Source organism: Pan paniscus, chromosome 4 (genome assembly GCF_029289425.2).
Source record: "Pan paniscus chromosome 4, NHGRI_mPanPan1-v2.0_pri, whole genome shotgun sequence".
NCBI lineage: Eukaryota > Metazoa > Chordata > Mammalia > Primates > Hominidae > Pan > Pan paniscus.
The window spans coordinates 79,206,569-79,233,925 of NC_073253.2; the positions used below are offsets into that span (position 1 = coordinate 79,206,569).

Genomic DNA, 27,357 nt, shown 5'->3' on the forward strand with positions numbered 1-27,357 from the left:
AATTCGATCTGATTCTACAAATGTTTTTGAAGGCTCGATGATTTCTGGGGGCCTTTTGAAATACCATCCTGACTTGCAGAAGTCATAGTTCGATATTGCTGCTTGCTGGCTTAAGAAGAGTTTTGATCAGAGCATTTGGGTACATTTTAAAGTTTCTTTCTGTTTCCTCTTTCTTTCTTGACTTTCTAGAAACTTCTGTTCATAATTTGTTTCTTAATTACTGTTTTTCTCTCTCAGTTCTCCCAGTTTCTTTTCAGCATTTTAATCCCTTACTCTCTTGTGGTGAGTTCTTTATGGAACCAAGCCTCTTTGATGAACGATTCTCAAGCTCATTTTATCCTGAGCCCTATCATGTATGATACCCTAGTTTAACAAGGATTGAGAACAATGGTGGTTTCTGAGACTTTCAGTGCAAAGAAAATGCCAGAATGACAATTGTTCGCATCTTGAAAACGTACACAGGAATGAGAGGTGAAATCTCTATCCCTGCGTTTGTTTTCTGCTTTATTCTTGAGGCATTCACAGAATGACACGCCACGCAGATCGCTTTTTATGTGCATCATTTTACCTTCACCCTCAGATCAGCTACATCACCTATTATCATCAAGTAATAAAGCTCCTGCCATTGCCACCCTAGTCTAAGGTAATGGCATCTCTCTCCTGGCTACCACAGCTGCTTTCTAATTGGCCTCCTGGCTTCCACTCTGATTTCCCTGCAATTCACTCTCCACATGACAATCAGGGTGGCCTTTTAAAAGTAGGGTCAGATTAGCCTGAAACACTGTAAAGGCTTTTAATACTACTTAAGATACAATCCAAACATGATGTGATCCCCACCTTCTCCCATACATCATCTTGCACTGCTCCCCCTCTTGCCTACTACACCCTGGTACCACTCACCTCGCAGGCCTGTTCCTCAGTGGGCACTGCTCATTCCTCCATTCACTCCGTGCCCACCCTCCACTGTCACATACCTGTTGATTACATCGTCACATTTGCAGAGAGGCTCTCCCTAACCAATCTGTCGGTAGTAGCGCATATGACATTATATCACCTCTTTCAATTAACTCCATACCCTTACCATTAAGAGTGCTCGCCTCCCTTATTTATTATTCTTGTGCTTAGGCTGCCTTCACCCAGTGAAATACAGACCTTATTTATTTACTTATTTATTTAGTGAGACAGAGTCTCCCTGTTGTCACCCAGGCTGGAGTGCAGTGGTGTGATCTCGGCTAGCTGCAACCTCCGCCTCCTGGGTTCAAACGATTCTTCTGCCTCAGTCTTTTCAGTAGCTGGGATTACAGGCGCCTGCCACCATGCCCAGCTAATTTTTGTATTTTTAGTAGAGATGAGGTTTTGCCATGTTAGCCAGGCTGGTCTCGAATTTCTGACCACCTGGCCTCCTTGTGATCCGCCCACCTTGGCCTCCCAGATTTCTAGGATTACAGGTGTGAGAGCCACCATGCCAGGCAAATACAGATTTTTTTTTTTTTAAAGTTGTACTTTACATTCTGGGATACACATGCAGAACATGCAGGTTTATTACGAAGGTATATGTGTGCCGTGGTGGTTTGCTGCACACATCAACCCATCATCTAGATTTTAAGCCCCACATGGATTAGATATTTGTCCTAATGTTTTCCCTAATGCTTGCCCCCCACCCCCTAACAGGCCCCAGTGTGTGATGTTCCCCTCCCTGTGTCCATGTGTTCTCATTGGTCAACTCCCACTTATGAGTGAGAACATGTGGTGTTTGGTTTTCTGTTCTTATGATAGTTTGCTGAGAATGATGGTTTCCAGCTTCATCCACGTCCCTGCAAAGGACATGAACTCATCCTTTTTTATGGCTACATAGTATTCCGTGGTGTATATGTGTCACATTTTCTTTATCCAGTCTATCATTGATGGACATTTGGGTTGGTTCCAAGTCTTTGCTATTGTAAACAGTGCTGCAATAAACATATGTGTGCATGTGTCTTTATAGTAGAATGATTTATAATCCTTTGGGTATATACCCAGTAATGGGATTGCTGGGTCAAATGGTATTTCTGGCTCTAGATCCTTGAAGAATCGCCACACTGTCTTCTACAATGGTTGAGCTAATTTACACTCCCACCAACAGTGTAAGAGCATTCCTATTTCTCCACATCCTCTCCAGCATCTATTGTTTCCTGACTTTTTAATGATCGCCATTCTAACTGGTGTGAGATGGTATCTCATTGTGGTCTTGATTTGCATTTCTTTAATGATGAGGAGCTTTTTTGCGTATGTTTGTTGGCCACATAAATGTCTTCTTTCGAGAAGTGTCTGTTTATATCCTTTGCCCAATTTTTGATGGGGTTGTTTGTTTTTTTCTTATAAATTTGTTTAAGTTCCTTGTAGATTCTGGATATTGGCCCTTTGTCAGATGAATAGATTGCAAAAATTTTCTTCTATTCTGTAGGTTGCCTGTTCACTCTGATGGTAGTTTCTTTTGCTGTGCAGAAGCTCTTTAGTTTAATTAGATCCCATTTGTCAATTCTGGCTTTTGTTGCAATTGCTTTTGGTGTTGTAGTCATGAAGTCTTTGCCCATGCCTATGTCCTGAATGATATTGCCTAGGTTTTCTTCTAGGGTTTTTATGGTTTAAGGTCTTAGAGATCTTTATGACAGTGCCTGGCTTGCTCATCTGCTTCCTCAGAGTGTAGGATAGTGTTTGGTATGCAGGAAATGCTCAATAGGTGTTTACTAAATGAATGATAATCTTTACATTTTCCACCTGTCATGTCAGACTGCAAACAAATGATAAAAATCTAGGTCCATTACCGGCCTGCCAGCCCATGCTCTGATGTTAATGACATCGAAGGCAACCCTCCCGAGGAAATCTCAACTGCACAACCCCTACTACACCCCAATTCAACAGGAAGCAGTTAGAGCGTTCATTGGCCAACCTCCCCAACAGCACTTGGGTTTTCCTGTTGAGAGGGGGAACTGAGAGACAGGACTACCTGGATTTCCTAGGCTGACTAAGAATCCCTAAGCCTAGCTGGGAAGGTGACCGCATCCACCTTTAAACACGGGGCTTGAAACTTAGTTCACACCCAACCAATCAGAGAGCTCACTAAAATGCTAATTAGGCAAAAGCAGGAGATAAAGAAATAGCCAATCATCTATTGCCTGAGAGCACAGTGGGAGGGACATGGATCGGGATATAAACCCAGGCATTTGAGCCAGCAATGGCAACCCCCTTTGGGTCCCCTCCCGTTGTATGGGAGCTCTGTTTTCACTCTATTTCACTCTATTAAATCTTGCAACTGCCAAAAAAAAAACACAAAAAACAAAAAACAAAAAACAAACTAGGTCCATTACTAATCCAATTGGTTAATTGTGTCCCCTGTGTAAATAATGAGATAAAATGTATCTTTCCTGTAATAACACAGACTATCTCTAATGTGCTTCTTTTGTTAACAAGGAATTTCTGCTGCCCTTGGACTGAAAGTAATTTGATGTTTTTTTCATTACAAATTTTATGCATTTGAATATTGGATTCGGTCTTCAGCATTAAGACAGATTATTTTATCTTCCCCTTCTATCTCTTTAATTTTAATTTCAGTTCAAGATATCCACAATTTTAGGATCCTAAGGCCAAATGTTTTAAAGATCTTCATATTTCCGAGAAGTGTATTGGAGAGGTCTGCCCTTGAGTTTGTGGTGCCTGATGAGAAAACCAGTGGATTGTTCATGCCCAGGGGCACTTTATTTCTTTAAATTGACCCTAAGTAGCAACACTAGGACTGTGGTGGAAGCCAGATATCAAAACGAGTTTTGTCTAATGAAGCTTCAGTTTTAATATTAGAAGCTGGAGGTAGTGCCCAGAAGGTTGCAAAGTTGGAAAAACAAATCTCTGACTCGCTCAAGCTGAAAGTATGAAGTGCATAAGGACTTAAGGCTGATTCAAGTGTATATCTATGACCCATGCTTACAGGTGCTTATGAAGCGAACTCATATTGTTAAAGCCCCTGTTTGAAAACTAGTTGTAATTTATTTAAGGGGTGTCTGATCCTTAAGTCCATGACCCATTTCACTAGGCCCATTCCACATAAAGATCTAGACTCTGAAATAACGTTTTTTAAACTGTAGCAGGATGACCCCATTCATGAGTTGTAAAATCAATTCAGTGGGTCATGATCAGTAGGGTTTTTTTTTAAAGGAAGTATAATAAAGTTAAATCAAATAGAAAGTGTCAGAGGGGATCATGCATTGTAAAGCTTACAACAGTTTCATCAAAATTTTCTATCAGTTATATGACTATAGTGTGTGTGATATCATGACGTAAAATACTTTTCTCACAATGGGGTAAAAAATATGTGAAAGCCACCAGAGAATATTGGATTGGGTTGGATTGGGTTCATCTGACATAAAATGAAGAATAATTTACAGAGAGAATTTTCCCAAGGATATAAGGACCAGTCCCCAAATAGGCGCAAGTCAAATTGTCCCTTAACTTTGTGAAGTAGGAAACTGCTGAAACACAGAAGAGAAGGCAGTGGACTCTAATTCACAATTCCCTTAAACATAGCCCGACAGTCTTTGCCACTGCTAAAACGTAACTTGTTTAAAGGTGTTTTGATCTCTCCAGCGAAGTTAAGCTGCTTGAGTTAGAAGTGGCCATATAACTTTTCTGTATGTCTTGTAATATGAAGAACTTAGTACTCATATGAAACATTTTTGTTAATTGACCAACTGAAAAAATACAGAGGTGGGTAACTAAAGAAGATGAGATCTAGCCTGTATTATTTTAACTAGCTCAGCATTATAACCCTGTAGCTTTGCCCATCATCCCTGCCCGTCAGTAGCATACCCATCAACTTTCTATCTGCGTGTGTTTTTAAGCCAAATCTGTTTGGAATTTATTAAAAAAATAGGCCATGAGATAGTTGTCAGTCATTAAACGCACCTTTCAAAAATTACAAATAGCTTATCACAATCAATTCCAGTTTTTTAACCCTCAAATCTCTGATTCCATCAGGGAAAGAGATCCCTTTCTTCTAGCTTGATTTGTTTTTCTTCATTATGGCAAAGTTGGAATGCAGAGGAGGTAGAAATGGTTTTAAGTTTCTGTTTGGATTCTTTTCATCTAACTCAGGTTTAGGATCAGTTCCTCCTTTACAATCCAAAGTCATCGAGTTAAATTAAACAAGAGATTCCTGAGAAGGGGAAGCCAAGCATGACTAAAACTTTGTCTCAGACACATGTCAAGCTCGGTTAGAAATTAGACCTCCCTTAGTTACTGCCAGGAAAGAAGGAAGTCTCTTTTAGTATGACCCAGCAGGAGTGAGCAGGTCTCATGTTAGTTTTAAGTGATTTACTTTTGTATTTCTCTTTTGTAGTTCACAGCAGGTCCTTTTAGGAGGAATAAAAGGGCTCACTCTGCAATCTGCCTTTATTGTTTCACAGAAGAGTGGAAGCAAAACATATTTCAATCAGAAGAATTACACCTGAGTGCTATAAATGTTTCCATAGACAACAGGGAAAGCCCTGATACATTTAAGGTCGGGGCTGATATTTTCAGAGAAAAAGTGATGATCAACCCAGTGGGGAAATAAAATCATCTACTATTCCAAGTGAATTATCTCATTGGGTGGTAATGACGAGAAAAGGCCAGAAATTCCAGAGATTAGCTACCACAGATAAGATTCCCTGACTTCTAAAGAAAAAAAAAAAGACATTGCTAGGATACACAGGGACTCCTATGGAACTTGAGTGCCACTGTTTTATAGTGCAGCCACCTTTCTATTGATTAGTATTAATGAAATGAGAGGGCCCCACGTTGATGGATTATCAAAGACTACCTAATCCTGCTTTTTACTATTTAATCTTTCTTGTTGCTATGGTTAGAAATATGTGCAAACTAAATCCTTGTTTCTTCTTTCACTTGACCTTATTCTGATTCATCAAACTGATTCTCTTACACTCTGAACTATGCCAATTATTGTGTCTGTCAAGCCATACATTCATTAGAGTATTGGGGCTAATGGACATGCTGTAAGAGCACATTCATCTTTAGAAATACGGTAAAAGCTAATTCTTTTGGCTCAGCAAAGCTCAGGTTGACATCTTGCCACTCTTCTGCTGCCAGGAATATCTGGTGACTTAATGAAGCAAAGATCTTAAGCACACAACTCAGTGGCTTATTCAATATCAAGGTTTGCACTAGAGTCCGTGAAAAGGGATTAACACTTTCAGTTCTACAAAAGCCCAGGCAATGAGTTAAAACACCAGAGGACTCCCAGAATGGACAGTTCATCAGAAGGATTACAGAGTAACTTGTACTTCATGAGTCCATTGATCTTCCTTTTCATATGGTATTTAAAAAATAATCTTTTATACGCCAGTGGTAATGCAACTGGATTAGTGGAGCTAATGGGCTGTGACTATTTAAATATTAATTGGGACAGCAATGTCTAAATCAGTGGTTCTCAACCCTGACTGCATATTAGAAATCACCTAGGGAGTTTTTAAAATTTGCCAATGCCTAGTGCCTACGTCCAGAGAGATCACTTTAATTGGTCAGGGATGGTGCCCTGGCATCAGGATATTTTCAAAGCTCTCCAGATGATCTGCCTGTGTAGTCAGCATTGAGCATGACTAATAAATAAATGCTAAAACAGAATAGCTTTTTGTTACCAGAGCACCGAACTCAAACATTCTATTCTTTTAAAGATTCTCCATGTGTGTATGTTTCCTTAAAAAAAAAATACAGCAAGCATCCTGTTTCATTCAGCCTTAATTACTTTGGCCTTTGCCATGTGATAACATAGTATGGGCTGTTTGAATGCAATTAAAACATTTTGACCAAGTTTAGGAAGGCTTTTTAAATCTCAAAATATACTCAAGAAGAAATTTGGAATTTGGTTATTGGAGCAAAAATTGAGGAATATACCCAAAGACTCTTGCCGGTCCAATCCGCAAAATAAAAACAAAAAACCCTCCTTAAATCTGTTCTGTTTAGTTAGTTAAACTAATTAAAAAGAAGGAGACAATCATTTATTTGTCAATTTTTGCCAGGAAAAAATGTCATTTTTCAAATAAGGTAGTGGTATATAAAGAGGAGCGATAATGGAGACGTGCCAGTAACTGCCTGTGGGGTTTCGATCAAGGCCCTCAGCCTTGCTGGGCCTCAAAGTCACATAGTTGGTGGAGGAGCTGGGGTGAGTGTCTGCCACTCTTGTCTCATACTCTGTGCTGGGCTATTTTGGAAAAAATTGATGAGGACCGAGCCTGTAGAGAAAGAGGCGGAAAGGACTTGCATTGGCCCCTTCTATAGAAGATGAGTATGGTTTCCAGATTTCTCTGCAGGCTGCCCCTCCTAACTCTGTGTGCACACTTGCTTGAGCTGTTGTGGAAGTGGGGGCATCAATTCGCTGTTCTGCTCTGGATTCCAACTTCTAGTTGCTTGCTGGCTTACACAGGACACTCACTAAACTAACTAAACGAAGCAGGCTTAAGGGTTTTTGTTTGTTTGCCTGCTTGCTTATTGGATTGGTAAAGAGTCTTTCGGCGTATTTTGCATTTTATGTTCTGATGAACAAATACCATGACACTGCAAAAAATCCAAGAGACTTTTCTAGAGCATGTATTTCCTCTGAAGAAGAATGACCAGGCCGAGGGTGTTCCCAGCAGCAATACCAAGGGCACAACTGGTGATCTGGATCCAGAGCCAGGACCTTGCTTTTCTCTCTGCCTCCTCACTCTGACATTTTGTTTCATCCACACATCCCTGTTCATGGTTTCTCCAACTTTCCTCTGAGGTGGAACCACCTTCATAAAGTGCTTCTGTACCTTGAAGAACAAGTTATTGTTTTTCAGGTGGTTTCTTAGTAAAATGCTATCAAAAAGGAAAGAAGCCCAGTGAAGGCAAAGACAGATGTAGTTTCTTTTAAAGAAAACTGGAACCTAATTGGCCTAAATTCCTACAGTCCTTTTGTGCCTCTTCTCTCTCTCTCTCTCTTTTCTTTTGTTGCAAAAATGCAAAACTTCTACACTTCTTGTTGTTTTCTCTCCTTGTATTTGTTTCCCTAAAATATTTTGGTAACATACACACTTTTCTCTAAATTCACTAACTTTACAAATTATTTTTCTAATAATTGTAATACATTTCCTTCCTCTAATCCAAATTTCCTCTCTCATCAATCTACCCATGCAACATCTTCTAACTTTTATGTGTCTTTCTAATTTGATTGCTGTATAAAAAGACCCCATTTATGACACATTTTTTGGTTTTTCCTTTATTTCTTTTCTTATTTAATGATGAATTTTACAATGCAACACTGAAAGAATGGTATAACCTTTCACTGTGATAATGCAATTCTTCCACTCTATTCTTCTAAAAGTGACTACCTCTTTATCAAACCTAAGAGCTAAACCCAGAAACAGTGACTCTTATCCATCATAAATAACTTTGTTCTGTTTCTTGCCCATTTTTTTTTTTGCATATTGCTATCTTCTACTGTAATCTGCCCGCCCCATAACACACACTGTTTTCTGGTATTTTTTAAAATATTTTCTGGTATATTTCAAACATGCAGAGCAGTATAGAAAATAACACTGAATACCTGCTCACCAATGAGTTCAATGAAATCTTGACATTTTCTAAACCTGTTTTAGTTATTTCAAAGAAATAAAACCTGCAGAAACAATTACAGTCACCTGGGTATCCCTTTCTCCCCTTCCCATTCACCTTGGAGGAGGCCAGAGGTCTCCTTCAAGGTAAGTGCTACCTTAAATGTGTTGTTTATCACTTCTATGCATGCATTTTATCGTTATTAAACACATACATCCATAAATAAAATATAGATTTTTAGCAAGTGACATTTTATGAAGTACCATTCTGTAAACTGCTTTTATTGGCTCAGTATTATGATTTTGAAACACATGGCTTAAATTTACTTATTTTGCCTTCCCTATCATGTTCTATGGAGCATTCATGCGATTCATTTAGCTAGATGATGGACATTTTAGTCTTGTTTCTAATTTTGAGTTCTTATAGACAATGTTTCAATGAACATTTTTGTTTTTGTTTCCTTGAGCAAATGGGTCTGATTTCTTCTGTGTCCCCAGTGCTATGTTAGTTGTTGTAACAGTACCTCCAAAATTAAACTTTCTTGGCACTTAATGCCACGGGGCCAAAAAGCAAATTTCCTTGTTTCTATTTCATTTTAGTACACTCTAGAAATGTCAATAGTAAGGTTCTGACCGGAACAATTAAAAGGGATTGAGCTACCTGGTTAGAATAAAAACAGCCTGTGCTGTGAACTCTTTGTGATTCATTGGCTCCCTTACTTGCAGATGTGCACTGCTCTTGCAATAGATAATTGCTGATATGCCACATCTCCAGTGTTCCTTCTATTTTACCTTCCACTTGGAGCTCAGAGGAAATTATTCCATATATCCCTCTAGGATGAGAGTCATTTTCATGGCCTCTTTCAGATACATACTTTGCGATCCTCCTAGAGCAATCAGAGATTTGATGTTTCAGATCACCTTTCTGTCAGGAAGTTGGAGTGGTGATCTTAAACATTAAATGACAATGCAACTCTATTGTGCTGCACCTTATCCTATCTTCGCCCTGGGCTCATTTCTTTACATAATAACAGGGGAATATTTTCTGTCAAACAGCATCAAATAATTACAACAATTGAGTAAACATAAAATTCTAGGTCATGTAATACTGCCTTTTTCTTTTATTTTTTGAGACAGTGTTTCTCTCTGTTGCCCAGGCTGGAGTGCAGTAGTGCAGTAGTGCTGTAGTGCAAACATGGCTCACTGCACCCTCCAACTCCTGGGCTCAAGCAATCGTCTTGCCTCAGCCTCCAGAGTTGCTAAGCCTACAGGTGTATGCCACCATGCCCAGCTAATGAAAAAACTTGTAGAGATGGAGATCTCACAATGTTGCCCAGGCCGGTCTTGAACTCCTGGCCTCAAGTAATGCTCCCGACTTGGTCTCCCAAAGTGCTGAGATTACAGGCATGTGCCACCACACCCAGCCTTGTATTGCATTTTTTAAGTGAGATTGGAGAAAGTTTGGGTCAATCATGGCAGCTCTTGCTTTGTGGGATTGCTCCCATCTTCCCAAGTTGTCTCTTATGCCTAGACAGATACAGTTCCAATTTTGCTTTTTTCTGCAGCCTAATCCTCTTCAGGTTGGGAAGGATGCCTGGTTTACTTTACACAGCTCTCCTTGAATTCTGATGAACTTAAGGGGAGTAGACTAAGCCAGGGGGTACCTGGACCACAATTCACCTCATCTAATTTTTTGTTTGGTTTGAGACAGCCTTATATTTGACCGCTGTGATATCCTACAGAGCAGTCAACTTCTGTCTCACATGGAGTCCCATATTTTTGCAGTGAAGTAAGCAAAGGTTTTCTACTTTTATCATATAATCCACCAATAATTTCAACCTGAGCCACGTTTGTTCTGTTAGGGAAAACAGGGCAAAGGCCAACATTAACAAACAGAGGGGATCAATTCCTTGGATCAATATTCTAACTGAATAAGACTCATGGTCCCTCAACTTTCAGTAAATGATATAACATTTGAAACTAGGAAAAGGAAAGGTAATGTGTACTCCAAGTAAGCCACATTTTTTATTTGAGCTTTCATCAGCTAATCCCAGGTGATTATTATCCCTCTGATAATTCTACTACTTAGGATGGCATGCATGGATAATGCTATCTCCTGGACACAAAAGTCTGAATTTTTTTGCCTTTTTTTTTAGAGAGATAGGATCTTGCAATATTGCCCAGGCTGGAGTTAAGTGGCTATTCACAGCTGCAATAATAGTGAACTACAGTCTGAAACTCCTGGGCTCATATAATCCTCCTGCCTCAGCCTCCTGAGTAGCTGAAACTAGAGCATGCACCATTATGCCTCAAAACCTGAATTTAACACAGAAGGAAAGATTGACATGCTTCCCATTGTCAAATTTTCCTTGCAGGAAGTGTTATTCTATGCATTCCCAATCTTTTGTTTTTTGCTTGTACCTATAGGCAGGTGCCATCAATATTTTTTAAAAGGCATCATAATAGAAACTCTTGTGTACTCTAATTCTCACAGGTGAAAATGTGGCTCAGACCAAACAACAACAACAATAGAACAAAAGCAAAGCAAAGAAAATTTAAAAAGCACAAGATAGAGTCATGACAGCCTTAGTCTCAAATGGTTTGGAGGCAGCTTACCCAGTGGGCTTGTGTTATTATCATCTAAACCATACACAAAGACCCAACATGGTATATAAAGACCTAACATGGTATCCAAAGGACCTACATAAAAAGAAGGCAGCTCCCCTATCTTGGCCAAGGAAAAGGGCCATGACATGGTCTGTGCACAATTGCTACCGTATTTCCTGCCTTAAGCTCTGCAGCTTGTTGTGCTGGCATGCTCATGTGTGAGCATGTGCTGTACCCACTCCCCATGAAGCCAATTTATTTAAATCCAGGACAATCTGCTGCTGATTCTTCCTAAACAGCACTGTCTGTTTAGCCTCCTACGGGGTGACACGGTGGCATCTGAGTGCTCAGTGTTGGGCTTTCCACTCCTCCATCCCAGTTCTGATCTGAGTGCGGAGGAATGATTGAGTATTACCTGCCTACCCAAGTAAGACAGCAACTTTTAAAATTAATCAGTTCTTGTCAGTGAGGTTGCAGCCTTTTCCCTGTTCTTCAAATTTTACTACTTGATGAGTTTGATTGTGGGCTTTTACTGATGATGGCTGCTGAGCAGGATGAGTAGATTTGAACTAGTCAGTTAATATTATGGAAAGTGTCCTGTGGGTCTATGTTTAGGCTACCTAATAGGAGGAACCCATAGTTCCCATATTCCTACATGGTTCTAGCCTTCTGAGTGCACATATGTTTTCTAGCAAGTCCATGGACAATTTGAAAATTATGTGTGTGCAGTGGGTAATCTCCAAATGAAACATACTGGGAGGGCCATGCCTACCATGTACTGGGCTGGACAGTGGTTCAGCACTTGAGATGTCATTAGTCATCTCCGACCAGTCTGTGGAAGCTCCTCTGATTATTACTATAGATCACAGCAACCAAATCTTTTTCCCACAAATAAACAGGAATGCCACACATGGCTTATGGGTGTAGAGCTTCATTGGCTAAATGGCTGAGTGAGATCTGGTCAAGCAGAACTTCTCACTGCTTGCTGTCCCCACAAACCATCACACCATCCCCAACCCCCAGCAGCCTTCCCAGTTCACCGCAGTGTGCCTCCCCAGTATGATTATAATGTGGGAAGTCACCTGGAAAGGTTTGGTAATCTCTCCGTAGACATGTGTTCTTAGGCTTAGCTGCACTTCAGGATCATCTGGGGAACTTCAGGCTTTAAAACGCACTTCTGGCCCCCACAAAACAATCAAATAATAATTTCTGGGTAAGGTCTGGGCGTTGAAATTTAAAATATGCTCCCTGGATGACTTGAATGTGCAGCTGTGCCTGGGTACTGCTGCTTTGGACTGAAATTCAGACTAGAGGAAAGGGATTCCAGAGGGACAGGGTGAGCAGGAGAAACACTTGGAAGGAGATGAGGTAGGTTTCTGTGGCTTGATTGAGGCTAGAAGGTGAGGGGCCAGGTTGGGACTGAGCGAGGCCCAGAGAATTCTCCCTCTAAAGGGCTTAACTTTGTCATTTACCCCCGGAATCTAGGAATAACCACTAGTGTTGCTCAGCTGTACATTTCTATGTCCTACACTGCAATTCCTGTTAACTGCTGGAGGTCACAGCTTGCAGGAAGAAGTGTTGTCTGTTCCACACATCTCTGTTGCTCTCAGAGAAGAAAAAGCCTCATACTGGAACTCCTAGGTCTAAGACTTTCCACTTTGATTGACACTGAGGTGAACCATGATCTGGCGTGAAGCTGGAAATACTTGTTTGCGGGAGACACTTCCAAGTGGACAACTAGGGGAAATGAGGCAGAAATGTTGCTTTCCCAGCATAATACTTGAAACTTGGAGTTTCAATTCAATGTTTGAATTGCAGGCAGAAAAATACAGTAACTCATAATGTAAAATACAGTAACTCATAATGTGTATATGTGTGAATAGAACATGCACATCTTCCACCTTCCTCATTACCAGATATTCGTGATCTAGGGAAGCAGACCAATTTACCCAAAACCAGTCCAATAAATGATCAAGTAAGTGAATAGCCAATTCTTCAAATAGCCAGCATGCCAATTTATCGAATTGTATCCATTCGCCAAAAACGTTGGATATTCAAAAGCAGATGAAAAAAATCACATCACATTGAAATGTAAACCTTTGTTGCTAGAAACACAAATTAAGGCTTATATACTAATTGAAGGTATTGGTGTGGAATAGTAAACATACCTACACTTTATTTTAAAAATAAAAAGTAAATAACTTTTAGACATGCGTAACAGAAATCAGAAGAGGCCAAAATAATCATGTCACGCAAAACAATCTGGGTTCTAATAAGGGGGATGTGTTGACGTGGCAGTTGTTAGTAAAGAGATTCAAGACAGAACTTGAATACCTTTCAAAGTCATGGTCAGGAAGTGAGAATGCATGGGAGGGATCACTACCACTTATGATAACAATGGAAAGACAGTAAGCACGAGTGAAAAGAGCAATACATGGCTAAAAAAACCCCACATGAATTTGGTTAAATCTTAAAAATAGTAAAACCTTAAATATGCTAAATAGACAGGAAATTTGAATTAGGGAAAGACAGGAACAATCATGTTCTACATTAAATGTTGGCTATTAATTGCTAGAAATCACATACTAATGTTGGTATACTACATGAAAATTAGTAAATGAATCTCAACATTTTCTAAAAGCAGAAATGACATAAAAAAATTGGAGAAACATCAGCATAAACTGAAAATTTCCATATAAAATTCTGAAATAAAAATCAGTCAACTAAAACCTTGCAGGAATCCTCACTATATCAGAAACCATCTCATCATATATATTGCTAGAAGCTTTATCAGTAGTTGCTTTTTAAAAACAAATATTTTGATCAATAGATTAGTTAATAAATATGGCAGTTGGCCATTCAGCATGTGGATTTTTTTTTGTGTGTGAATTGACTAGAACAATAAGGTACATAGAGACAGTAGAATTAGCCTCCTTTTCTAGAGAAACTAGGTTAATTTCATAGATAAAGGAGCAAAGTTTATATCTGTTTTGTTTGTCTAAGGGTATGGTTCCATTTTCCTTAGAAATCTGAAGATTATAGAGTACATTATTTAAGTTCATGTCTGACCTTTGAGAGGCACAACAAAAATAGTTCACAAAGCATATTAATTAAAGGATATTAGATAAGAAATATAAAATGTAGTACAGCTAATTGCCAGAAAATCTCCTACCAAGCTTTTCAGAAACACACATTTGAGCTCTTATGGAGCAATGAATCCATAGCTACAGAGCTTGAAGTGCCAGTATATATGAGAAAATTGTCACTTCCAGATCTAGGATGGTATTTGGCACATGGTATGACATATGTCATGTTCACTGCAAGCAGTTTCTTGTGCATATGGTCCTTCTAGCTAGAGGAGCCCATCCACAGCCTATTTTATCAATAGTGAAGACACTCAGACTGAAAATAATCTTGTTTTCTGCATTAAATAGAATCAACTTATATTTGACCAAGAAAGCAATATATATTTTATTGATACGTTGTTTCCCTTAAGTCATTATTGTAAAAAAAAACTCCTATACTGATGGTATAGAATAGTTCCATGCCTACATGCTAAATATTAATTGTATTGTAACAAGAGTTTAAGAGTGTTCACTAAATATAGCGATTTACTATGGAGTCTCTGAGTCCCATATCTGACTAACTTTAAACAAAAAATTTCCTTTTAGTTTTTGCAATTTGAAAATGATTTATAGTTTTGATATCCTTTTTTCTGATGTGTAGCATTGGAAGTTGTATTGGTCAATAGCATTTAAAGATGTAACTTTCAAAAAGGAGTCTTGGCACAAATTCTTTGCTTATGTCTGACCACTCTGATATGCTAAGTAACTAACAGGTAAATGCAACATGTTAAGTAAAACCAAATTCATTCCCTTTTAATAGGTATTTAAATGAAAATAACTTGGCACATCATTTGTAAATACTAATTTGGTTGTTTTCTTTCAAAAACCCAGGAAAGTAATTTTAGAAACTAAAATAGACCATGATTTAAATGCTCTTTTTTGTTGTTGTTGTTTTTGAGATGGGGTCTCACTATGTTGCCCAGGCTGGTCTCAAACTTCTGGGCTCAAGTGATCCTCCTGTCTGGGCCTCCTAGAGTGCTGGGATTGCAGGTGTAAGCCACTATGCCTGGCCTAAATATACTTTCTAATAGTGGAAAAATGATTTAAAAAAATATGTTTTACTTGTGTGGCATATAAATTTTTATAAACATTAGGAACATTCAGAGGTAAACGTCAGTGGCTATTTTTAAGTGTTGGAAAGTACCAAGGAATTATTATTAATATCAAATAAATGGAATCCAGAAATGCCCAAGAATTCAGAAAAAAGAAAACCAAAACCTAACATTTCAGTCAAAAGAATAATTCTTCACACTGCTAAAGAAATCTTTATCACAGGATTTGTAAGAATGGTTTAGCACTTTTACCAATATTCTATGACCTCAGAGCCACAGAATCGAGACATTGGTAAATTACAATGAGATGACAGTGTCATGCTTTCTATGGTAGTACCATCTTTGGTGCAGTCTCCACAAGCAAGAGCCCTTTAACTACATCTCTCTTTCAGATTGTTTTTGGCTGGGTTACAGTGACTGTCCTAAGAGTTTGTCTCAGATAATCTGGCTTTCTTCCTTCTGGGCGTATGGTAGAACTGGACTGACTCATTCTCTTTAGATTCAACATGACCATGTGACTTGATTTGAACAATGAAATATGATTGGAGTCGATGTTTCACTCTGGGTGGAAGCTTTAAAAGACTTTGTGCCATTTTGCTGTGCTCGGTTTCCCTCTGCCACAGTGATGGGTACTTCTCCACGGAAGAGTTCTGTCAGCTTGGTTCCTGGAGACAGAGAGGACACATGGAACCCCCAGCTGGCCCGGTGGACATGAGAAATGAGCCTTTGTGGTTACAAGTCAGTAAGATTTGGGAGACTGTTTATTCCTGCTGCATGTTTTCCATCCTTACTTCCTTAACAGTAATAAAAGTAATAGATTAGCTCCTCTCCCAGAAAAGAAAACCAACTAAAAGAATGTATCACAAAGTATTTACTAAAGAGATAGCACATTTTCTATAACATGTGAAAAAATATAAAATGAGAAGTCAATTACTTTAACTGTGCTTTATAAAATTGTATTTGATTTTATAGTGAGATAAAGAATTTATCACTGTCCCTGCATCATTTTATTTTATTAGATAGGGGTCAGGAAACTTTTTTTTTGTACATGAACAGATGGTAAATATTTTAGGGTTTGTAGGCCATACTTTCTCTATCACAGTGACTCAACTCTGTCACTGTAGCCTGAAATTAGCCATAGACAATATGTGAATGAATGGGCATGTTTGCAATGTTCTAATAAAACTTACAAAAACAGATGGCTGGCCTGATTTGGCCTGGTGACTAGAGTTTGCCAACCTCTGCTATTATTAATAGATAACATACTTATAAGACCCAATATTATTAGTCCTAATAATACTGACATCTCTTATATTTTCCTATGTGACCCGAGCAAACATATTTTTAAAAAGTGAGTTGCATTTTGTTTTTTACCAAGTTCCAACTAGTTTTGTGGTATAGGTGGCATAATTATCATCAATGGAGAAATTATATTGACTATATAGTATCTAGGATGCATTACAAGTTCTGATTTACTAAATTATATGATTTTTAACTAATTTAAACATTTTATTTTATCTTAACAGGTAAAGCCATTGAAGCACATTGAGACAAGAGGTTTGTTTGAAGTCATGGAGGGGGTTTGCAGAAGAGTGAGATCTAAAACCTTGGTTTTTGGGCATCCCCCTATTTCTATTTTATTTCCATTATTACACCCTGGCTTCCAAATGAATAGAATAAGTTTAGAAGGATTAGGCCAAGAATTTTAAACAGGTTTAAAATTTAAAGACTTTATTTGGACTTTATCCTGGACTTTATTTAAAGATTGTGGGAACTGATTTTAGTTAATATTGAATAGAGCATGTGTTAAATGAATGTATGTGAATATGCACGAAATGCATTAAGCTTCAGTTTCAGGTTTTTTTCAAGGTAGGAGGGAAAGAAAGATATAGAGTCCTGCTATTAACCTAATTTATGATGTTTACTTATTCCTACCTATCTGACTAATGCTCCTTTTGTTCTCTTTATAATTCTTAGTTTCTATCTACTACCTCTGTCCCCCCAAGAGCTGCAAACATTAGCTGATTAATACTCAGTCTTCTTAGCTGCTGTGATCAGTAGAAGTAATCTCTCAAAGCATGTTGATATCTAAATCAACATAATATATCTAAATCACCTTTGCTAATCTGTTGGAATTTGCTTAGTGTTTCCTGAGCTTATATCTCCACTACCACAATATGTTTGGAAAAAGAAGTACCCAGGACATAAAGATATGAGAATTCAATTCTGTAAAAGAGAATAGATTTCACTTTTGCAGTTTGAAACGTTTCATCAAAGTCTTTTTTAAAAAAGTTTTGTTTTCTTTTTTTTCCAGTTCAAGTTATTCTGAAGAGAGTTTTTCCACATACAAACTGCCAACTTGGCCATTTTTCTATCTATCTATCTATCTATCTATCTATCTATCTATCTATCTATCTATCTATCTATCTATCGATCTATCCACCCATGCATATATTTTTGTTCTTTTTTTTTTTTTTTTTTTTTTGAGACAGAGTCTTGCTCTGTTGCCCAGGCTGGAGTGCAGTGACATGATCTTGGCTCACTGCAACCTCTGCCTCCCAGGTTCAAACAATTTTACTGCCTCAGCTTCATGAGTAGCTGGGATTACAAGTGCCTGCCATCACACCCGGCTAATTTTTGTATTTTTAGCAGAGAAGGGGTTTCGCCATGTTGCTCAGGCTGGTCTGGAACTCCTGACCTCAAGTGATCCACTTGCTTTGGCCTCCCAAAGTGGTGGGATTACAGGCATGAGCCACCACACCAGGCCCATTTTCCATTATATTTAATACTCTCTTTTTTCTCCTCACCCAAGTAACATAGGAGAAGGGAAAAAACCCTTGAGGCTAGAAAGAGAAGTATATTTTGGAAATCTCTGTGGTTCAGCGGTATGTTATCTTGCAATTTAAAGTGTCATTTGATTTATTTTTTGAAGACTGTGTTATGGACTGAATGTTTGTGTTTCTCCCACTAAATTCATATGTTGAAATCCTAACCCCCAATGTGATGGTATTACAGAATGGGGTTTTGGAAGGTAATTAGATCATGGAGGTGTAGGTCTCATGAAAGGGATTAATGCTCTTATAAAAGGGACCCCAGAGAGAACTCATTCACCTTTTTCCAACGGGTGCGGGTACAGAAGTCTGCAGCCTGCACACGGAAGAGGACCCTCACCGGAACCTGACCTTGCTGGCACCCTGATCTTGGACTTCTGGCCTCCAGAACATTGAGTAATACATTTTTGTTGTGTATAAACCACCCAGTCTATGGTACTTTTGTAAAGCAGCCTGAAATGAGTAACATACTGAGATTATTAATTATAGCCAAATCTTGATTATTTGGACACTATATGAATTCTCTGTCCATGCACTTGATCAGAGATTGAATTTGGCTACTGTGGTGGCCTAAATAATTACCTATCAAAGAGGTCTATGTCTTAATACCTGGATCCTGTTAACATGTTACTTAAGATGGCAAAAGGGACTCTGCAGATGTGGTTAAGTTAAGGATCTTGAGATGGGGCGATTACCTTGGGCTATTCAGGTGGATCTAATGTGATGCCAAGCGTCCTTATAAGAGAAAAGCAGTGGAGTTAGAGTCAGAGTGGAAAAGATATGCTTATGCAACCAGAGGTTGGAGTGATGGGCTTTGAAGTTGGAGGAAGAGACCATGAGCCAAGGAATGTAGGCAGCCACTAGATGCTGGAAAAAATAAGGAAGCCCATTCTCTCCTAAACCCTCCAGAAGAAAGAGGCTTGGTGCAGCTGTGCCAAGTGCCTTGATTTTAGACTTCTGACCAAAACTGTAAGAGAATAAACTACCACTAAGCTTGTGGTAATTTGTTACTGGTGCAGTAGGAAACAATTAGACTTACCTCTCTGGGTTATCAAGGAATGGAAGCAAATTTGAATTTCCCAGTGAAAATCTACAAGAGAAAGAACCAGCTTTTGGATCTCAAACACCAGAACACATATATTGGTAAAACATAAATTTGCTTTGGAATATTTGTCATTTTATCTTCTTTTTTTCCTATTGGGATAATTGTGAGTTCTTAGAAATGCTACTGATCTTAGGCCAGTCTTCCATTTGGTGCCATTGCTCTGTGGTTTGCTCTGCTAATCTTGTATTTTCTTCTTGCTTTCTATAAATTTAAGGAATGCTGTGGGGAAGTGAGAAGCTGGCCTACCTTGGAGAAGGAGTGGGTGTGTGAACTTGCTTCCAATTAGGCACAGAGAATGTCCCCGTTTTGTTCCAGGGTCATCACCTGCATGGCCTGCGGTGGAGCCAGGGGCCAAAACACAACAAGGGAAACTAAAGTCTCCTGTGACAAATTAATTGGAGGAGAGGATAGGAGAAAAACAAGCATCCCACTCCTTCTCTTTACTCAAGTGGTCTGCGAAGTCGAGTCGTGGAAGAGAGAATAAAACTCCATTTTATAATGCTTTTTAAAGACGTGGCCATAGCCAAGATGCAGGACTTTTAAAGATACAATAATCCTAGAATTTTCTAGAACTTTTAATCATAAGCCTCAAAAAGTATTCAATCACTTGATGGTTGGACCCACAAACCCCACACGCTGTTGTCTGGCATAGTCAGTGCTCTTTGAAGAATACACTCACAATTCTCATTGTTTTATTGTACCCGTTATTCCTGGCTGGTCTCAGTTTTTATGAAGTCTAGAAGGAAAACCCGTCCTAAACCATCAACAGTTGCAAAGTTTAAAATGTAGATTCTGATAAATGCTGTTTTTATACGCGGTCTTCTCTCCTGCTGCCAATCGGGGATTGATTTGTCCCCCTTTCCTGCCTGATTTTAGAAAATATTTGCTTTGGAAAGTGGTTATATGACTTATTGTCCAAGTAAAAAATAATTTATCTTTACATGGGTGCTGAATTTAAAAACTTAACATATGATTATATATAAATTGATCTATTCTCAGGAAAGAGATGAACAAGTTAAGCAGTTTGTACTCACTGGGCTGTTGGTATTATACAAAGTAAGATGGGATGCTATTTATTTGCCTTCAGTCCTTACTGGGGAAGCAAAACATCAACGCCTTGAAAAGGCTAGTTCACGAAGCACAAATACCAGGTGGTCTTACATCCCAGGGAAGGATGTAAAGCTAAAGGAGTGAGAGAAGAAAGTGGGCTGGATGGAGATGGTGAAAGAAATCTCTCCAGATGGGATGGGGCCCAGTTCGATTCGGAAGCCTAGGGAAGAATTTAGAAATGTGATAAGAAAGGAGGAAGGGGCGAGTTTAAGACGCCAGGGGACAGCACCAGCAATTCTGAGCTCATCAAGTTTGAAAGATGGAGAGGAGCCCTGCTCTGTGCATTTATAATCTAATTTGAGGACAGGCCACTGTGGTATTTTTCTTTTCCCTGGGATGCTTAAGAGAAATACGCTCCTCATTCCCAGGTGGGGCACAGCTTTTCCTCTGTTTTGCCAGCCTTAGCTGGTGAAGTGCTGTTGCAGTCGTAATGGCAGACTCTTCTCCAACAGGCACAGACCTATCTTGAAGGCGTAGCATCCTGTCACTTTTCACTTAGCATTTGCTTCAAATAGATGAAAAAAAAAGTTCTAGCAATTGGAAGTTTTGCAGTATCAACAAAACCTGTGTGAGCACTAGTCCTTAAATGTAAAGTCTGCCCGTTAAAATCTGGTGTCTCAGGTTCCCCCATTCCTCGTCATAACCTGCTAATAAGGTATAATTTTGACATTATCAAGATTTGCACTTGTCTTTATTTATTTATTTGTGAACAGTTTCGAGCTAGGTGCCATGAGAAATAAAATGTTCTACCAGTCATGATCCCTACCCTGAAATTTTGAAAAAAAAATTTTTTTTTTGGCCTGTCTCAGAGCTTGAAAGTCTGACAAACTCTGAAAAACCATCCTTTGAAAGTGAAAACAAAGCGGGTTACGTCAGATTCTGTTTTGAGGCATGGCTTCCTAATTATCTCGTAGGACTCAAAAACCTTTTAGAAGAAAAACCTAATTTTGGAAATAAACTTCTTTCCAAGAGTGAAAACGTGCCACACGGCTGAGTGCTGTTATTATAACTGAGAAGGAGAATTTGCAGGCTGCGCATGAGGCCAGCAGCCACAGCACCTTCTGTACTTGTTTTTCACTTGTGTGCTCACAGAACACTCCCAAACCCACCTTCTTCCAGCTCTTGGTATTAATGGCGTGGTCTCCAACCTTCACAACCAAATATGACACAAAATGGCTTGCTATAATAAAACTCCAAGCCCTTTAAGCCAACAAAGCTCTTCACATTCACATCAAGTCTTCAACAAGATTTTTCAAAACTTCCTCTTTGGGTACCATTTTCAGGGCCAAATACACTATTTGTTGTTGTCTGTGCATAGCACCTATTAAGTAGTGACTCCAGCATTTATCTATTTGTCTAATCTCATTTGACACTATGTGCTCTACTTCCATATTTCCAACAGACTGGTGGGATGAAGGCACCTAAATTCAGTTAGTTCAAAGCCAAGCTAATTAATTTTCTCCCTAAATTACTTAAATCACCGACGTCAGCTAATTACCTCACCAGTCATCCTGATGCTCAAACCAGGCACCTCAAACTCTTCCACGAGCTCTTCTCTTTTGCTTCTGTCCTCCATCCTCCTGGGGGCCTCCATTCCCACAGAGCCTCTGCTTCATTTCAGACTCACTTAATTTCTCACTGGATTGGCACCAGACACCTCGTTTTTCCCCCCTGCTATTTCTAACCTAGTGTTTGCATGGCTTCAAGTAAAATATCTTCCCAAAACATAAAATTGTTCATTATAGTATCTTTTCAAAAACCGTTTACCCAAAGAAAAATATTCTTGACATGAATTATGTCCTCCTTTGTAATCTGGCACTAACCTACTTTATTTTTGCTCTAGATACATAGAACTTATTAGTCCCTTCCCAGATCTATTATTCTTTGTTAAGTCTTTTTGTTTATCCTCATTTTTACTTGAAATTCCTTTCCACCTATATCTACATGTTAAAACACTCTTTTTAAAGACAGTTCAAATGCCACCACATCAATAACTCATTCCTGATTTGGCCCTTTCAACTCTCATTACTCTTTATCTCTCTCTCTCTTCTGGTGAATATCAAACTTACCTAATAGCAAAATTTAATAGAAGAAAGTTTGAAATGGTCATCACAAGTTTAGGTTCAAGTCTTGAGCTTTTCCTTATCTGTGATCTTGGGCAAGACATTTAATTCTTTCTCAGTCATTAAGAAGTGGATACCATTCCTTACTTTTGAGGGATAATTTACTTTTATTAAATTATGAAGTGCTACAAATGTGATTTGTTAGTATTTGAGGGACCAGAAAATGGTTATAAGACTAAGGCCATGCTTGAAGGTTCTATGGGACAGATCCCTTGAAATCAAAACTTATGGTTGAAGAGGCCAGGAGTGGATTTATATACAATGAACACAATTAGCAGAGAGCAGTCCAAAGTGTCTTTGAATTGACAGTGTCTATCTCTAAGTTCATAGAAGTCTACTTGCTACCATTGTGTAAATAAAAATGCGTGTTTTTTGTTTTTGTTTTTTTTTTTTGGAAATGGGCAAATTTGGGTTTAAATGCTGAGCAAACCCTCACTAGCCATGTAGCATGGAGTGAGTTATCTAACCCCTAGGAACCTCAGCTCCTCACCTGTAAAAACAATTTACTGGTAAAAATTTGCAAAAGCCCACTATGAAAGGCACCAATGCTGTGAAGCATCATTCCTTTTAGATGGCAAAGTTACAGAAAATTCCAAAGTAAAGGATGTTGATTTTTTGTAAGAAATGGAAAAGGACCTCAGTCTCCATGGTGTCCTGAGGAAGTGTTTTCAGCTGTTAGTCCAATCATAGAACTGGGGTTTCTCCTACCGGAGGAATTTCAGGCAGCACTCTTCTCATCTCTGAAGCAGAACACGGGAAGAGTAGAGTGTTGATAAAGAGTGGATGCTTTCAGAAAATCTGCAGTCTGTGAGGAGAGTACAAGAGTTTTCAGGAAGGGTTGGAAGACTCATGAGATGGACATGTAGATGGAGTAGTTTTCTTTCTTTTTTTGAGACAGGGTCTGGCCCTGCCACCCAGGCTGAAGTGCAGTGGTGCAGTCTCAGCTCACTGCAGCCTCAACCTCTTGGGCTCAAGCTATCCTCCTGCCTAAGCCTCCCAAAGATGTGAGCCACTGTACCCAACTTGATTTTCTTCTTCCTTCTTATTTTTAACTGCACTCTTGGTACTTGGACTTAGGATAATCATAGCCTCATGGGCACTCCAAATGGTGTTGTTTGTTCCATTTTCGTTGAATAAAAGCTACACACACATTTTCTTTAATGCCTTCTCTTCTCTTCTCTTCTCTTCCTCTTCTCTTCCCTTCCCTTCTCTCCTCTCCTCTCCTCTCCTCTCTTCTCCTCTCGTCTCCTTTCTTCTCTTCTCTTCTTTCTCTTCTCTCTTCTCTTCTCTTGCCAGTTTTTTGATACCTGATATAATTGCTAGAGGACATGGTATACTTAAAAAATTTTTTTTTCCAAATCATCTCCTCTACTTTTTATGGAATAGTAAAACTAATTTATATTATAATCACATGAAGGAGGGTGGGAGGACTTTAAGTTGCTTTTGGTTCTCGGCCTTTGACTTGTTGGTAAATTAAATACATAAATGTTGTTGTGACAGCTAAATACATAAGGTACATAAAGTGTACATTTTATATATAACAAGCACTAAATAATTCATTTTTTTCCTTCTTTTCTTCCTATTATATTTCCCATCCAAAATATTTTCCCTGGAACTTATAGTATCTCTGATATAAATAAAAATAGATTCAGCTTGCCTCCTGAGACAAGGATTGCAACTGGATGTGTTAAGAAGGATTGTGAAGCTCTCTTTGAGTGCACTGGGAAACAGGGTTATGGACAATTAAGAAAGTTTGCCATGGGAAATGCCATGGGGACAGTGGTAGCAGGCAAACAAGGTGTTTTCCATCCTTGATGTGTGTAGATGACATGTGGCTGTTCAGTTTGTGCAAATGTTCCTGGAAAGTTTCCTGTTCAATGCATAGATAAATGCTTAAGGCCTAATCGCAAACTCAAGAATACTTATTTCATTTTGAAATGATGAAGTTCTGACTGTGTATATAAAGTTGCATTTTTCTTGTTATTGTTTAAACTCATGGTTCTGATAAATAAATCTTGAAGAAAAACAGCAAACAAAACCACCAAAATGTTGTGAAATGTTTTCTCTACTTCTTTAGTTCCTGAAAAACAAAATGGATAATGCTTTTGAAACTCAATTTCAGCATGATGAATAAAATGACCTATCACTAAAACCATTGTAGCATTAATTTTTGAAAACATTAAATGTACTTTTTTAGGAATGGGTTTTTATGATTGGGGCCACTTCCCCTTGACCTTTAGGACTATTTCCAATGAATCTCAATCTTTTGCCTTTGTCTGGATAAAAGCTTCTCTCCTGCCTGCATTCTTCTTCCTAGAGCTCATCCAAAGGCTAAAGCTAATAAATAAATAGGGGTTCTTTTTACCAGCCTACACCATGAGCCCCAGCAAGAATTAATTGATTGTCTATGGTCAACAGCAGATTTCAGGTGTCTGAGTAATGCTGGCAAAAGCTCTCTCTTTTTTGGGTGGGTGGGGAGGGGAGGAGGGCAGGGAAAAAGAGGAGTATTTAAATTTCCAAAGCAGTTAACCTTAATCCTCTTCTCTTTTGCCCTAAACTGGACTGAGTGTGTTGTTTGAGAGTGACAATGTGTGGATATTTTAGTTACTGCCAGGTGAGACTCAATCTTTTTTCGTTCTTTCAGGACCTTGGGGGATCTTTTGCTGTATTGCTCAAATTCCCTCTCAGTTCCCCTACATTTGTTAAACTGAGGCCCAGAGATTATAGCTAAGCCTAGCAATGCATGCTGCTGTAATGCTGATCATTAACTGCCTTGTCCAGATGGTCCCTGCTCTCACTGACAGATATTAAGGCTAAATTGTTCATCTCCAGCGTTTCTTGTAGACTGCCCAATATGTTTACTGTGGTCCATTTACAGGAGAGTGACATTAAGCAGATCTGATGCTAACATTGTGGCAGTAGCCCTGATGAGGAAAGTCGCAGATCTAGGGAACAATGAGGAGGATGCAGCAAATGAGTAAGTTACACCCAAAAGCACCAGCCTTCCGAGGGCAGCTATTTTAGTAATCTGTCAAAGACAGGCAGGAATTCCAGCTTAGTGCTCAGCTCATGCTGGCCTAGAGAAGATTAGCAGTACAGCAACTGACACCTCGAACTACTTTCCTTTAAGTCATGAAAACAACAAGCAAGCAACAAAAAAACACTAGTCTCACACCTACCTCAAGGTCATTTTCATATATCAATCATACTGAGATCAATTGGGTTTCTGGAGACACACATCATGAGAGACTTACAACTCACTTGCGTGCTGCTTAGAAGTTGCATTTTCCTTTTAAAGTTTTGTGCTAATGTCCACTAGATCTCCTGGCTCTTAGCTGTACATTTCTCCCAGTCCAGCTATCAACTCAGTTAACATCAGTCTTTATTTTCTGGTTCTGGGAGCCATAAATGCTAAAGCCAGAAGTAGCTTTTTCATTTTCCTTTTTTTTCTTTGAAATAATAGGCAGACACCATGTGAAGGTGTAGAATGGCTAAATAAGACGGCATATCCATGTTTTAAGTGGAGACAGACAATCTCTTTAAGAAAAAAATGTCAATTTTGTGCAAGGCACTTGGCTTCATGATCTCATGGATCCAAGAATCCACAATCAAATTCCTCCCATCAAATAACTTACATTAAAACCATTAGGTCTATTCATCAATTAAATTGTATTCTTTGGAAACTCTACCATGGTTGCACAGTTTCGAGAAAGCCATTAACTACTTGAGAGTCCATTTATAGCCATTAATTATAAAGATGTGCAATTTAAATAATTCTGGCTGCCTTTAAAAAGATAGGCTGGAGAGTGCAAGAGGAGAAACTGGAAGGTTTGTTAATGACCTCGTGCGATATAGTGGATGAGAAGTGTACAACCCAATGCATTATATGTTGGGGAAAAGGAAAACCACATTGTGAAAATATTATTATGGGCTTTTATAACATTATCTATAACTTGTAACTTTTTAGATGTCTTGAACTTAAAATATACAAATTTATTTTTCCTTTGGAAACAAAACCACTGCAAAATATTTCAGCCATGCCAGATATACGAAATAATCGTGTTTTGCATGTACTAATTTTTAAGACTTACATATGTTTTTTGGGCAATGAAAATGGGCTTTCCATGTTGAGAAAGAATTATAATTTGAGAGGAAGCAAATCTAGATTTGAAAGCAGGAAGATAATTTTCCTCTAAGGTTTTTAAATTTCTATTCAACCTCGCCCTTTGATTGCAGTGGTGTTGAGAAAGAAAGAGAGTTTGGTGTGTGTGCTTTAGGCCCCTGAAATGATCCTCCTTTCTCTGGACTTCAAAGTATAGAAATTATTCCATCCTACTTTTCTACTTCAAACCACTCTGTCTGGTGGTCAGACTTTGAACTCTGGGTGAGAATAGAATTAGCCTTCAGGAACTTTGGAGAGATTTATAAAATCAGCAATGAACGTTTCTCTCCTCTCTAAAGACTTTTTGCTGCCATTCCAGATAACATCCTCGGTGGGCTATAATAAGCATACTTAAAAAAAAAAACCCGCTTGGATCTCTACTGTCCCACTTTCTGGTTTTGAACAGCAACCCAGGAAACTATTATCTCAAAACTGGTTCTGGTCTTATGTGAAGAAGACAAATATGGGCAGGTTCCCGTAGTCTTCTCCAAAGGTAGGATTAGAAAAGAAGACTACAAGAATGAAGAGACATTTGAGAACTTTCCACCCAATTTCATCTTTTAACTTTACCTGAAAATTTAGATAACATTATTTTCTCCAGTGGTAGGAGATATACACTTATTTCTGGTGTTTTCTCCTTCT

The 27,357-nt window shown here is 38.7% G+C and overlaps 1 long non-coding RNA gene across 1 annotated transcript in view; it reads left to right on the forward strand.

Annotated features, from left to right (window-relative positions):
* Positions 1-22,208, forward strand: part of LOC134730441 (uncharacterized) — a 44,793-nt gene extending 22,585 nt beyond the window's left edge. The window contains exons 2-3 of the long non-coding RNA XR_010112204.1: positions 16,008-16,122; positions 16,911-22,208. This is a non-coding gene — a long non-coding RNA (uncharacterized LOC134730441). The remainder of the gene's footprint in view (positions 1-16,007; positions 16,123-16,910) is intronic.
* The last annotated feature ends 5,149 nt before the right edge of the window (positions 22,209-27,357 follow it).